This window comes from Sciurus carolinensis, chromosome 13, assembly GCF_902686445.1.
Source record: "Sciurus carolinensis chromosome 13, mSciCar1.2, whole genome shotgun sequence".
In the NCBI taxonomy this organism is placed as follows: domain Eukaryota; kingdom Metazoa; phylum Chordata; class Mammalia; order Rodentia; family Sciuridae; genus Sciurus; species Sciurus carolinensis.
This window is the reverse complement of record NC_062225.1, coordinates 36,628,048-36,640,772: the sequence shown is the minus strand read 5'-3', so window position 1 is coordinate 36,640,772 and position 12,725 is coordinate 36,628,048. Positions and strand designations below refer to the sequence as shown.

Here is a 12,725-nt window from a genome sequence, read left to right as displayed (position 1 = left end):
CTTAAAACCTTTACTGAGGTGATCAAGTTTATATTTCTATGAACAAATAAAAAAAGCAAAACATGGACTTATATAACTGATATAATAGTGAGGTGAGACACTACATAGATATGGAAAAATAATCCATCGGCTACTAGAAAGGGAATTATGTAACATCAACAGTAGTTCCTTTTATACCAACCAGAAAAAAAAAAAAAAAAAAAACTTAAATATTGCCCAAGCAGGAGTCTTCCTGATCCAACTAAATGTTTAAACTCACAAGACATTCTTAGACTATACTTTCATAAATGGTACAGGAACTACTTCTTATTATCAGAGAAGTATCAGACTTCTCTTTTCCAGGGACTCGAAGTAGCCAAAGAGCCACCTGAGAGCTATCTTCTCTGGGTGACAACTCCCATGCTGGTAGAAGAGATCCACACTGGGAGGGTGTGGAAGTCACCTTGACTTAAAAGTCACAGAAGCCAATATATCATTTTCAATAACTTCATAAGCATACATTTCAGCAACTTTGCAAGGGACATTGCCCCTAAAAGAGTCTCTGTACTTACTGGAAGTCTAAAGTTATGACTCTCAGTGAATTGTTTATAATACATTTTTAGTTCTCCCAATGCATGTATAATTTACCAGTTGGGGTCATTTTTGTCATAAACAATATTACCTGAAAAAAAAATCAACTTTTACTCTTATCAGGTCACCATGGAAACAGAGCTGCCAAATTAACTAAAAAGTATAATCTGATGCAAATTGTACTGCAATCCTCCACAGCAATGTTTCCCAAACTTTGCATGTTATAAAGCAGTCATATAATGATATAACTTTTATAACTACAGAAGCTTGATGAAGGTATTACTTATAATTTCTTCATATTATGTAATAAGAAAAATAAAACATAAGGTTGAAGGGACATAGCCAATATTGATTTTGATAAAAATTCCAAACAAAATCTTGGTCCACCATAGCAGTGACCAAAACTTTTATGAAGTAGCTACCTGAATTTCTTATTAAGACATGATGCCTGATCTGTTCAAATTATTGGTAGTTACTACTGTTGATAAAGTTGATAAAGTTTATAGAATAGGAGGCAGCAAATGGCAGAAAATGAGTTTTTACTCTGTTTCTAACGGTTTGAAATGTCCTTTTCCATTAACCAGAATTTGGATAACTTGTTCTCTTGAAATTATTTATCATGATACTATAATTTTTTAAACTCTAAAAGTTGTTTGTTTTCTTTCTTTGATAAATGTATTGTTGAAACTTCTTATAATAGTATAATTGATTTAAAGCCCAAACTTTTCCATATCAAGTTTTTCAGAAATAATGGTGAAATTTTCAAATACAGACAGATGTTATTCTGTTTAAGAATCTTTCTTCAGTTTCAAATCCATAACAGAAACTAAAAATCCCCAGATAATCATTTTAAAATAATATCACTTTTCCAAAGTTAAGTTTTTGCTTTGAATTCTTAATCCTTGTAAGTATGTGTTAAAATATTTTCTAGCAACTCTTGGAATTTTTTCAGTTCATTCAGGTGCTCAAATATCAGTTAAGTACCCAGTTGTACAAACACCAACTTTGCAAAGTTAAATAATTTGCAAAATATTTTCTGATTCTTAACAAAATTTGTCCTTTGGATCACCAATACACATAAGTATGAAGCAAACAAAGTGGTGTTCTGTTCTTGTTTCTTTGTAGGAAGTTAAAAACAGATGATTATGTGGTGGTGTGGATTTTATTATTGTCAGCATTTTCACAACATTATTTAATTCATAATTGCAGGGAAGCATTTATACATGGGAGTTCCTCTGTGAATAAAATATTACTTGAGTCTCAGGATTATCAGACTAAAGTCTAGAATATGACACATTTTAAGAAGTATTCGTATAATATTTCATTTGCCTTGAATATTTTATGTCCAATAGATTATTTTCCTTTTCAAAGTTCTTCCAAATATTTCATTTCAAGGGTTCTAAATAGAGTTGTTACAAATGGCTAAATGCTACTTAATTAGCAGTTACAAAATGTAGATTGATCAACATGACATAAGAATACTTTTTGTAATAAAACTTTAAATATGTCCTGAATTATAGCAATCTATGTTATCTAACATGCTGACCTATAATTACATTTTTCCTTGATTTTCAAATTCAAGTATAATAAAAGATTTCCACATAACCAGGAAAAACTACAACTCTGCAACAGCAATTCATTCTAACATTAGATATTGTGCGATTTCGTACTCCTAAATTCTTGAGTTTCTTGATCTGATGCTAACCTAAAACCAGGACATTTTTCATATTTTGTTCTCACACATGCTTTAAAATGTTCAAAGTCTTTTTTGAGTGGGTTGGATATATTCTGGTGAAGTGTTAATGTAGCTTGCCTGGCAACACTGATTTATTTGATACTCTTTCTGTATAAATTAGATATTCTTGCCAAAGAATAAATATGATTCACAAAACCAAGTTTAAGTTAATTATTATTTATTTAATTAAAAGACCTTGCTTAATGTTGAATCTTTTTACGGTTTGCCTTATATATCTATTAATATTCCAGCTTTAATAAAAATTTGTCCAATATGGATAAATGGAAGGAAAATGTTTGTGAAAATAAAATCCATTTAATTATAAAGTATTTAAGAAAATTGTAGATCTTAGTCGATGTCAGAAAATTAAATTCTAAAAATATTTTATATAACTTGCATTTAAAATGTTTAAAGTATTTTAAAAACTCAAGGGTGTGGTAAATCATTGAGATACAAAGTTCATTAAAAGATAAAATTATGAAAAAATTTAAAACATAAATATTATTTATACTTGTGTATGGTCAAAAACATTTTAGAAATTCCCAAGGCCTACACGGCTCTTTTGCAAAATTATTAGAGTATGTTTACAAATTATGTTTTGGAAAATTGTTTTTTAATTTTTATAAGCAATTTATTATGAAATTCAATTAAGACTGATTTTGTCTAGTTTATGACATCAAAATCAAATGAGAGAAAGAAATAAGGGCTAGAAAGATAATCAGAAACATTTATTTATTTTTAAGGAACATCTACTACTAAATAATAACATGAAAGTAACAGCAATGTTACATAAATATATATGTATGTATGTATGTCTACGTTTATAGGAAAACTGACGAAAGAGCAAACAAAATAAAAAAAATTAAACAAGAATTTCTTTTTGTTTCTCATACACACAAAACACAGAATTTTGCTGATAAATTGAATTTGTTTTAGGAATCTAAGGACAGGGTCTACTGTCTCAGTAGGAATCAAACTATTTGGGATGACTCCACAGGAAGGTGGCAGGGCTGTGCTTTGTTCCCACCACAAAGCTGATCTCTGGCAGTAGGGGCCATATGGTCTTACCTACAAAAATGTTTTCTGAATTCAGGAAGTTTAACAAGGTAAGCATATGAATATTAGGAAAAAATATCACTGTGGTAAATTTTTGAATAATTGTAATTAAAAAATTAACTTTGGCCTCCATAAATAACTTGGGCACATCAGTGCTCATTTTTTCTGGTTCAAGTGTCTTCCTAGGGCACTCCATATTTATACTACTCATTTGGAGCCTGAGGACCACTTATTGGGCATTCAGTACTTATTCAGGCTATCAATTTTATGTAAATTTAAGATCTCATCACAAATTTTATAATAATAAATAGAAGTCATAATATCTTAAAATTAATAACAAGGTTCTCTTTACTAGCTCAATGAAAAGTAGTATGAGCCACAGACGAGGTTCCTTTTCACAGTCTTATTATTTATTTAATTAAAAGACCTTAAGTGACAATTTTGTCTTTGGAAATGGCAGCATGTAATCTGTATTTCAGTTACACGGTTGTGGATCTCTGGATAATTTGTAGATCCAGAATTTCTTGATCATTTCACTCAAGTCTTCTTTTAGCACTGACTCTAATGCTTATGTTGACAAGTATACTTTGTTCTAAAGGTAGAAAATCAAGGACTTCTACTTAGGAGATGATAGTAAGAGTCTTAGCAAATCCTTTGTTGCATTTGAATTACAAAGTATCTCCTCAAATTTTCCATTTGCATATAATTTTGGATGGATATTCCCACTAATACATGATCAATTATTTTTCTCCAATGAGCAAAACTGGAAAGAGTAAGGGACATTTGCTATTTTCACTTGATTTTAATTGGTCTAAAATTCCAATATTGTGTTCTTACCTTAAAGGTGTTTTCATAAGAGATCCTAGAAAAAGAAAAACGAATCAACACCAAAATCAATAGGAGACAGGAAATAATTAAAATCAGAGCCAAATCATTTAAATTGAGATTTAAAAAACAATTTAAAAAATCAATGAAACAAAAAGTTGGTTATCTGAAAAAACAAACAAAATTGATAAACCCTTAGCCAAGCTAACCACAAGAAAGAGGGGAAAAACTCAAATTATTAAAATTGTGATGAAAGAGGAAGTATCATCACAGACACTACTGAAATACAGATGATAATCAGAAACTATTTTGAAAATTTATACTGCAATAAAATAGAAAATCTTGATGACACTGACAAATTCCTATAGGTATATGACCTACCAAAATTGAACCAGGAGGATATAGAAACTTTAAACAGATCAATTTCAAGTAATGAAATTGAAGAAGGAATCAAAAACCTATCAACAACAACAACAAAAAAAGCCCAAGACTGGAAGCATGCTCAGTTCAGTTCTACCAAACTTTTAAGAACTAATATCAATCCTCCTCAAATTATTCCACAAAATAGAAAAGGAGGGAACCCTTCCAAACTCATTCTATGAAGTTAATATTACCCTGATACCAAAACCAAAGACACATCAAGGAAGGTATGGAGAGCAGTGGTGACAGAGAATGGGAGAGCAGTGACTGAGACGGGGGGTCTCTGATGACTTCATGGCTGTGGTGTACCTGCTGCCTGGGAATGTTTCTGTGCAAGGGTATAGGATGCCTAGCTGCTTTGGCAATGCTCCATCCAAAGAGGCTCTGTGCAAGAGTCTTATCAGCTTCAACCTTGATCTCAGGCACATATCTCCCAGGGATAAAGGAATTCTCATGCTAGACAAACAACAACGTTTCACCAGTTCTGCTATTCCTGAGCTTCCCACTTAACAGTAACTTTAAACAATGGACCTCGTAACATTGCACACTGCAACTGTGGAAAAGCTGCATAGGTATTTTGAGTTTTGTAGTTTTTTGAGTACAAAGAATAAAAAAAAAAAAAAAAGAGAAGAAGAAGAATGCTTGAATAGGCTTTAACCTGATATTGAGACATAAATAAATAAAGATTACTGGCATAACTCTTTAGATCTGCTTCTCCATTAGAAAGCAGCACTCCACCTGATCCCAGCTATTAATCTTCATATCTGCATATATGTATATTTCTTTTCTAATCCCCCATTGCTCCTCACCAGTACTTCCAGTTTGGCCACACTGGTTGAGACAAGAAAGAAAACTTTAGACAATATCTTTGAAGAACATAGATACAAAAGTTCTTTTTTTTTTTTTTTTTGCTGGCGAATTCCATACAAAAACACATTAAAAAGATAGTGTACCATGACTAAGTGGGTTTCATCCTAGGGTATAACCTTATATAGGTTGGTTCTACATATGGAAACCAACAAATGTAATTCATAACATAAATAGAGTTAAAGACAAGAATCATATGCTTATCTAAATAGATGCAGAAAAGCATTGAAAAAATACAGCATCCATTCATGTTTACAACACTACAAAAAATGATGGAAGGAGGGCTGGGGAGATAGCTCAGCTGGTAGAGTGCTTGCCTTGCAAGCACAAGGCCCTGAGTTCAATCCCCAGTACTGCAAAAAAAAAAAAAAAAAAAAAAAAAAAAAAAAAAAAAAAAGATGGAAGGAGCACACCTTAGCATTGTAAAAGCTACGTATGACAAACCCAAGGCCAACATCATTTTAAATGGAGAAAAACTGAAAGCATTCCTTCTAAAAATAGGAACAAGACAAGGATGCCCTCTTTCACCATTTCTATTCAACAGAATCCTTGAAATTCTAGCCAGAGCAGTTAGGCAAAAGAAAGAAATTAAAGGGATAAGAATAGGAAAAGAAGAGCTCAAACTATCTCTGTTTGCTCAGGACATGATCCTATATTTAGAAGACCCAAAAAACTACACCAGGAAATTTCTGGTACTCATAAATAAATTCAGCAAAGTATCAGGATACAAAATTAATACCCATAAATCAATTATGCTCCTATACACCTATGATGAATCAACTGAAAGCGAATTTAGGAAAATCATCCCATTCACAATAGCCTCAAACAAAACAAAACAAAACAAAACAAAACCCTGGGAATCAATCTAACAAAAGAAAAGAAGAAACTCTACAATGAAAACTACAGACCACTAAAGAAATAAGTTGAAGACCTTAGAAGATAGAAAGACCTTCCATGTTCTTGGATAGGCAGAATATTGTCAAAATAGCCATACTACAAAAAGTGCTATACAGATTCAAGGCAATTCCCATCAAACTCCAATGATTTTTTTTTTAAAGAAACAGAAAAAGCAGTCATGAAATTCATTCGAAAAAATAAGAGAATAGCCAAAGCAGTCCTTGGCAAGAAATGCAAAGCAGGAGGCTTCATAATACCAAAACTTAAATTATTATACAGAGCTATAGTGAAAACACAGCATTGTGTTGGCACCAAAACAGGCATGAAGACCAATGGAACAGAATAAAAGACACAGAGACAAACCCACAAAAATGTAGTTATCTCATACTAGACAAAGGTACCAATAGCATACATTGGAGAAAAGATCCCTCTTCAACAAATTGTCCTGGGAAAACTGAAAATCCATATGTAGTAGAAAGAAATGTAATGCCTATCTCTCATGCTGCACAAAAATCAACTCAAAATGGACCAAAGACCTAGGAATTAGTCCAGACCTGCACATACTAGGACAAAATGTAGGTCCAACACTCCAACATAACAGCTCAGGATCCAACTTCCTTAACAAGACTCTTATGGGCAAGAATTAAAATAAATAATTAATAAATGGGATGAAATCATGTAAAAAGCTTCACAGCAAAGGAAATGATCAAAAACATGAAGAGAGTGCCTATAGAATGGGAAAAAAAACTTCACCATTTGCACCTGAGATAGGGTGTTAATTTCCAGGATATACAAAGAACTCAAAAAACTTAACAACAAAAACACAGATAACTCAATCAATAAATAGGCAAAGGACCTAAACAGACACTTCTCAAAAGAGAAATACAAATGGTCAACAAATATATGAAAAAAATGTTCAACATCTCTAGCAATTAGGGTTATGCAAATTAAACTACACTGAGGTTCCATTTCACTCCAGTCAGAATGTCAATTATCAAAATACAAGTAACAATAAATATTGGCAAGGATCAAGGGGAAAAGGATACACTCATACATTTTTGGTGGGACTACAAATTGGTGCAACCACTCTGGAAAGCAGTATGGAGATTCCTCAAAAATGTAGGAATGGAACCACCGTTTGACCCAGCTATCCCACTCTTTGGGATATATCCGAAGGATATAATATCAGCAAACTGCAGTGACACAGCCATATCAATGTTTATAGCAGCACAATTCACAACAGCTAAGATATGAAGCCAACGTAGGTACCCTTTAACACATGAATGGATAAAGAAAATGATAACTTGGCCATTAAGAAGAATGGTTTTATGACATTTGCTGTCAAATGGATGGATCTGGAGGCTATCAAGCTGAGTTAAATTAGCCATTCTCAAGAAAAACAAAGATCTAATGTTTTCTCTGATTATGTGGAAGCTAACCCACAATAAGGAGTAGGAGGAGGGATAGAAGAGAAGTTCAGTAGATTAAACAAAGGGAAGGAAGGGAAAGGAAGGGAGATAGGAAAAGAAAAGGGTATAATGGACATAACTTTCCTATGTACATATATGAATATACCACATTATCGTGTACAACCACAAGAATGGGGTCCTAAAAAGGATAAGATATAGTCCACGCTTGTATAATTATAGCAAATGAATTCTACTCTGGTAAATAACTAAAAAGAACTAATAAAATATTGATAAGGTTATCTATGAGAAATACTAAATACATCTCTAAGACATATCCCTTGAGCAAAACACAAAAATCATGGAAATTGTCTTTACTAGTATTAGTTTCATAAAATGTTTCAAATCTTAATCTTCACTTCCAAAACTTGTATGAGCATGGTTACCCACAGACTGTATATTCCATAATGGAAACAAAATCTTACACTTGCAATTTCATGAATATGATGGTGGAAAAGTACACATTCAATAGCTTTATTTGATAAGATTCACAATTTTCATTCTCTTTGTCAACAATAAATCAAGAACGGAAGGCAAACTGATGGATGTCATTATTCTCTAGAACAGAGCAAAGCCTTTCTTACTGCTGAGCACAACTAAGCACTCAGATGCTACTTATTCTCATGCACCTTTTCCAGTGTAAATCCTAGCTCACACCTAAATGAAAAAACTTACAGCACAAATTTTAGTGACAATTCAAATATGAAATTGTACAGCCCATTTCCTTTATATATGTACTATATTTATGGCAAACAGTGATTTGTACACTGCCAATCTAGGATTGATTAAAGAAAGGAGCTTTCAGCAAACTTTTTGAGATTGACGTCCACAGTATCAGTTAATAAGAGGATTTTGCCACTAACTTCTAACCAATCCTCTTTTCTCTCTGAGCATACTTCCCAAAGGTGCCTCATTTAATTTTTAATTTTTGCACTTAAGAAGTATAATTTTAAATGATTTCTATAGTTTAGGTCTCAGTTTTTGCCTTTATTCAATTCTTTAATGAAAAGCGTTATTTTCCATTTTTTCATATTTGTTCTGGAAAAAATGAACATGCTTATCAAAGAGATGAATTATTTTTTCAGATTTAGAAATTATGCAGCTTCACTACCCTTGGTAAATGAAGACATTCTTAATAGCAAGATTTCAGTCTAATGAGAATTTTCAAATTTCTTCTTGAAAAGGGGTAGAGCACACAGATTAAGAGCTAGCTTCTGAAGCCAGACCATCGATTACTTTTTATACAACCTGGGGTAAATTAGTCAACAATTCTGTGCCTCATTTATGAAGTAGAGGCAACTGTATCTATCTTATAGTATTATTATGATGATTAAGTGATTTAATGTATGTAAGTGCTTTGGAGTAACTAGAATGTAGTAAACACTGATAAATCATCACTTTATGACAAGCAAAATGTGATAACTTGCTATAGTATCCCTCACAAAGTGGATATATGATTCAGCTCTATAGCCAACAGCCTTCCCTCACACCACTACAACTAGCAATTATTATCACTTTTGTTCAAGGTCTACATCTTAACAAAATGAACTTTTTTGTTTTGACCAGCCTTATTCTTCGTTCTGTAAACTGCTTGTGATCTCCCTGGCTCTTGATCCTTAACCTAGTTTCCTCTTGGTAGCCCCAGATCTGACCAGAGTTATCCATTATTCCTCCATGCTGGGTAAGATAATCTACAGCATGTAGTTGTGTATTTACCAGGCTATCTGCCAATGGACTGAGATGAGACATCTCCTTGAAGCTTATTCTTGATACAATTGTGAATGCCTGCCACATCCTGCTAAATTGACTATTTAGTATAGACTTGATAAATGGAACTATTTTCTCACCCAGAGGGACCATGGTAGAGATAACCATTTTAGAACTACACATGGAATTATTTACTACACTTAGAAATTATGTAAAGATATTACTTAGCTATTTTATCATATTACTTTTAAAAGGAATTTGGTTAACATGTCCTCATCTTGTTGAGTCAGTATTTAATATTTTAACTTCTAGTTTAGCTGCTTCCAGTTATGTGGCATCCAAATAATTGTCTTTGCTTATAATATCTGGAGTTCAAGCTAGGAGAGAAATGTTTAACGTCAAACTCATGTGTCCATACAAATGCAATGGTGATAACAAAGCACAATTCCAACAATATCTTCTGATAGAAGACCTCGCATAATATCAAGCACTACACCTATTAGTCAAAAATGATAATATATCAACTCAATTCTAGTAGAGGTGCTAAGTAGTCTCAAAATACAATAAATCGCCAGAACTGAACAAAAACACAGTTTTCAGCTTCCTATTCAATACTTCATCTTGGTCTGGAATAAATGAAAATCCATTTTACTTTTGGTAAATTTTATTCTTTGTATTATAGGGAATGAACACCCTAAATAATACTCCTTCATAACTGGTTTATTAAATAATGTTTTTTCATGTGGTAAAGATTTTCTTACCTTCTGTAGGCCCACTTTACATTATTGATTGTTTCCTTTGCTGAGAAGAAGCTTTTTAGTTTGAATCCATCCCATTTGTTGATTCTTGATTTTATTTCTTGCATTTTAGAAGGAAGTCAGTTCCTAAGCCATCATCATAAAGATTTGAACCTACTTTTTCTTCTGTTAAGCACAGGGTCTCTGTTCCAGTGCTTAAGTCTTTGATTCACTTTGAGTTGACTTTTGAGTAGGGTGAGAGGGGTTTAATTTCATTTTGCTACATATGTATTTCCAGTTCTCCCAGAACCATTTGTTGAAGAGGTTACCTTTTCTCCAATGCATGATTTTGGTGCTTTTGTATAGTATGAGATATCTGTATTTATGTGGGTTTGCTTCTGTGACTTCTATTCTGTACCACTGGTCTATGTGTCTGTTTTGGGGCCAATATCATGCCACTTTTGTTACTATGACTCTGTAGTACAGTTTAAGGTCTGGTATTGTGATGTCTCCTGCTTCACTCTTCTTGCTAAGGACTTTTTTGGCTATTCTGGGTCTCTTATTTTTTCAAATGAATTTCATGATTGCTTTTTCTAATTTTATGAAGAATGTCATTGGGATTTTAATAGGAATTGCATTAAATCAGTATAATGCTCTTAGTAGCATTAATCTACAGGATATATGAAGAACTCAAAAACTTAACACCAAAAAAATAACTCTATCAAAAAATGGGATAAGGATCTGAACAGGCACTTCACAGAAGAACAAATATAATCGATCGACAAATATATGAAAATATGTTCAACATCTCTATCAATTAGAAAAATTCAAATAAAAACTACTCTAAGATTTCATCTTACTCCAGTTAGAATGGCAATTATCAAGAATATAAGTAACATTAAATGTTGGCAAGGATGTCAGGGAAAAGGTACACTCATGCATTGCTGGTGGGACTGCAAATTGGTTGCAACCATTATGGAGATTCTTCAGAAAACTTGGAATGGAACCACCATTTGATCCAGCTATCCCACTCTTTGGTTTATATCCCAAGGACTTAAAATCATTATACCACAGTGATGCAGTCACATCAAAGTTTATAGCAGTTCAACTCACAATAGCTAAACTATGGAACCAACCTAGGTGTCCTTCAACAGATGAATGGATAAAGAAAATGTGGTATATATACACAATGGAATATTACTCAGCCTTAAAGAATAAAATGATGGCATTTGCAGGTAAATGGATAGAGCTGGAGAATACCATGGTAAGCGAAATAAGCCAATTCCCAAAAAACCAAAGGTTTTTCTCTAATATGTGGATGCTAATTCAAAATAAGTGGGTGGGGACTAGGGAAGAATAGAGGTACTTTGGATTAGGCAGAGGGGAATGAAAGGAGGGGATGGAGTATGGGAGTAGGAAGTAGAATGAATTGGACATTATTACCCTATGTGCATATATGATTACACAACCAGTGTGATTCTACATCATGTACAATCAGAAAAATGAGAAGTTATACTCCATTTATATATGATGTGTCAAAATGTATTCTACTGTCATCTATAAGTAATTAGAACAAATAAAAAAAGAATGACAAAAATAAATATATAACATTTTTTCAGAAGACAAAACAATGAAAACATTTTTATATATGAATCAATAAATATAGTTTTAAAACAATAAACCATTAGTCTCAACTTAAGATCTAAAACTTCCCTCTCCAAAAACTGATAAAGAGCTATTTTAAAAAGTAAGATAGTGGTGAGAATTAAAAGTATTAAACATTAAAACTATTTTTAAGATCATTTAAGGGTCTTACGTTCCATTATGTTAATTTTCTCACTTAAAAAGACTATTTTCCTTATCTTTCTCTCTAGATTACAATTCTCCTTCATCTACCACCCCATTTATTTTTTCCCTTTGGTATCCCCAAATTAGTATATTCAATTCAAATGCCTATTTTCCCTTGATGAATCCTGTCTATTCAGTCATCTCTGTTTTAGTTAAGAGTAACTCTTCTTTTCCTCTTGCCCAGATTGATCACTGAAGTTATTCTGAATTCTTTTCTAGTTGTCTACCCTACATGTAGTTCATAAAAATATCTTGTTGGTTTTCTCTTCAAATCTCCAGAATCAGTCCTACATCTTCACCACTTGATTACAAATTGCCATCTGGTCCATTTCTCACTTGAATAACTAAATAAAGGCTTTGATTTTTTTTTTTCCCCCTGTTTCAACACATGCTTCCCAAAAGCCTTTCTACACAGTATCCAGAATGGTCCCTTTTAAAATGTAATTCAAATCATGTGACACTTACTCAAAATCCTTCAACGCTTCTTCAATCCCCCCCAACACACAGAATAGAAGCTGAAGTTCTAACAGTGGCCAAAAAAACCTTGTGTGATCTGACCTTATTTAATCTATTGTAGGCATGTCAGCCTCTTCTTTG

General features: G+C 32.7%; 1 protein-coding gene across 1 annotated transcript in view; it reads right to left on the bottom strand.

The window, feature by feature from the left end:
* Positions 1-12,725, bottom strand: part of LOC124962941 (dynein axonemal heavy chain 6-like) — a 292,982-nt gene that overhangs the window by 269,901 nt on the left and 10,356 nt on the right.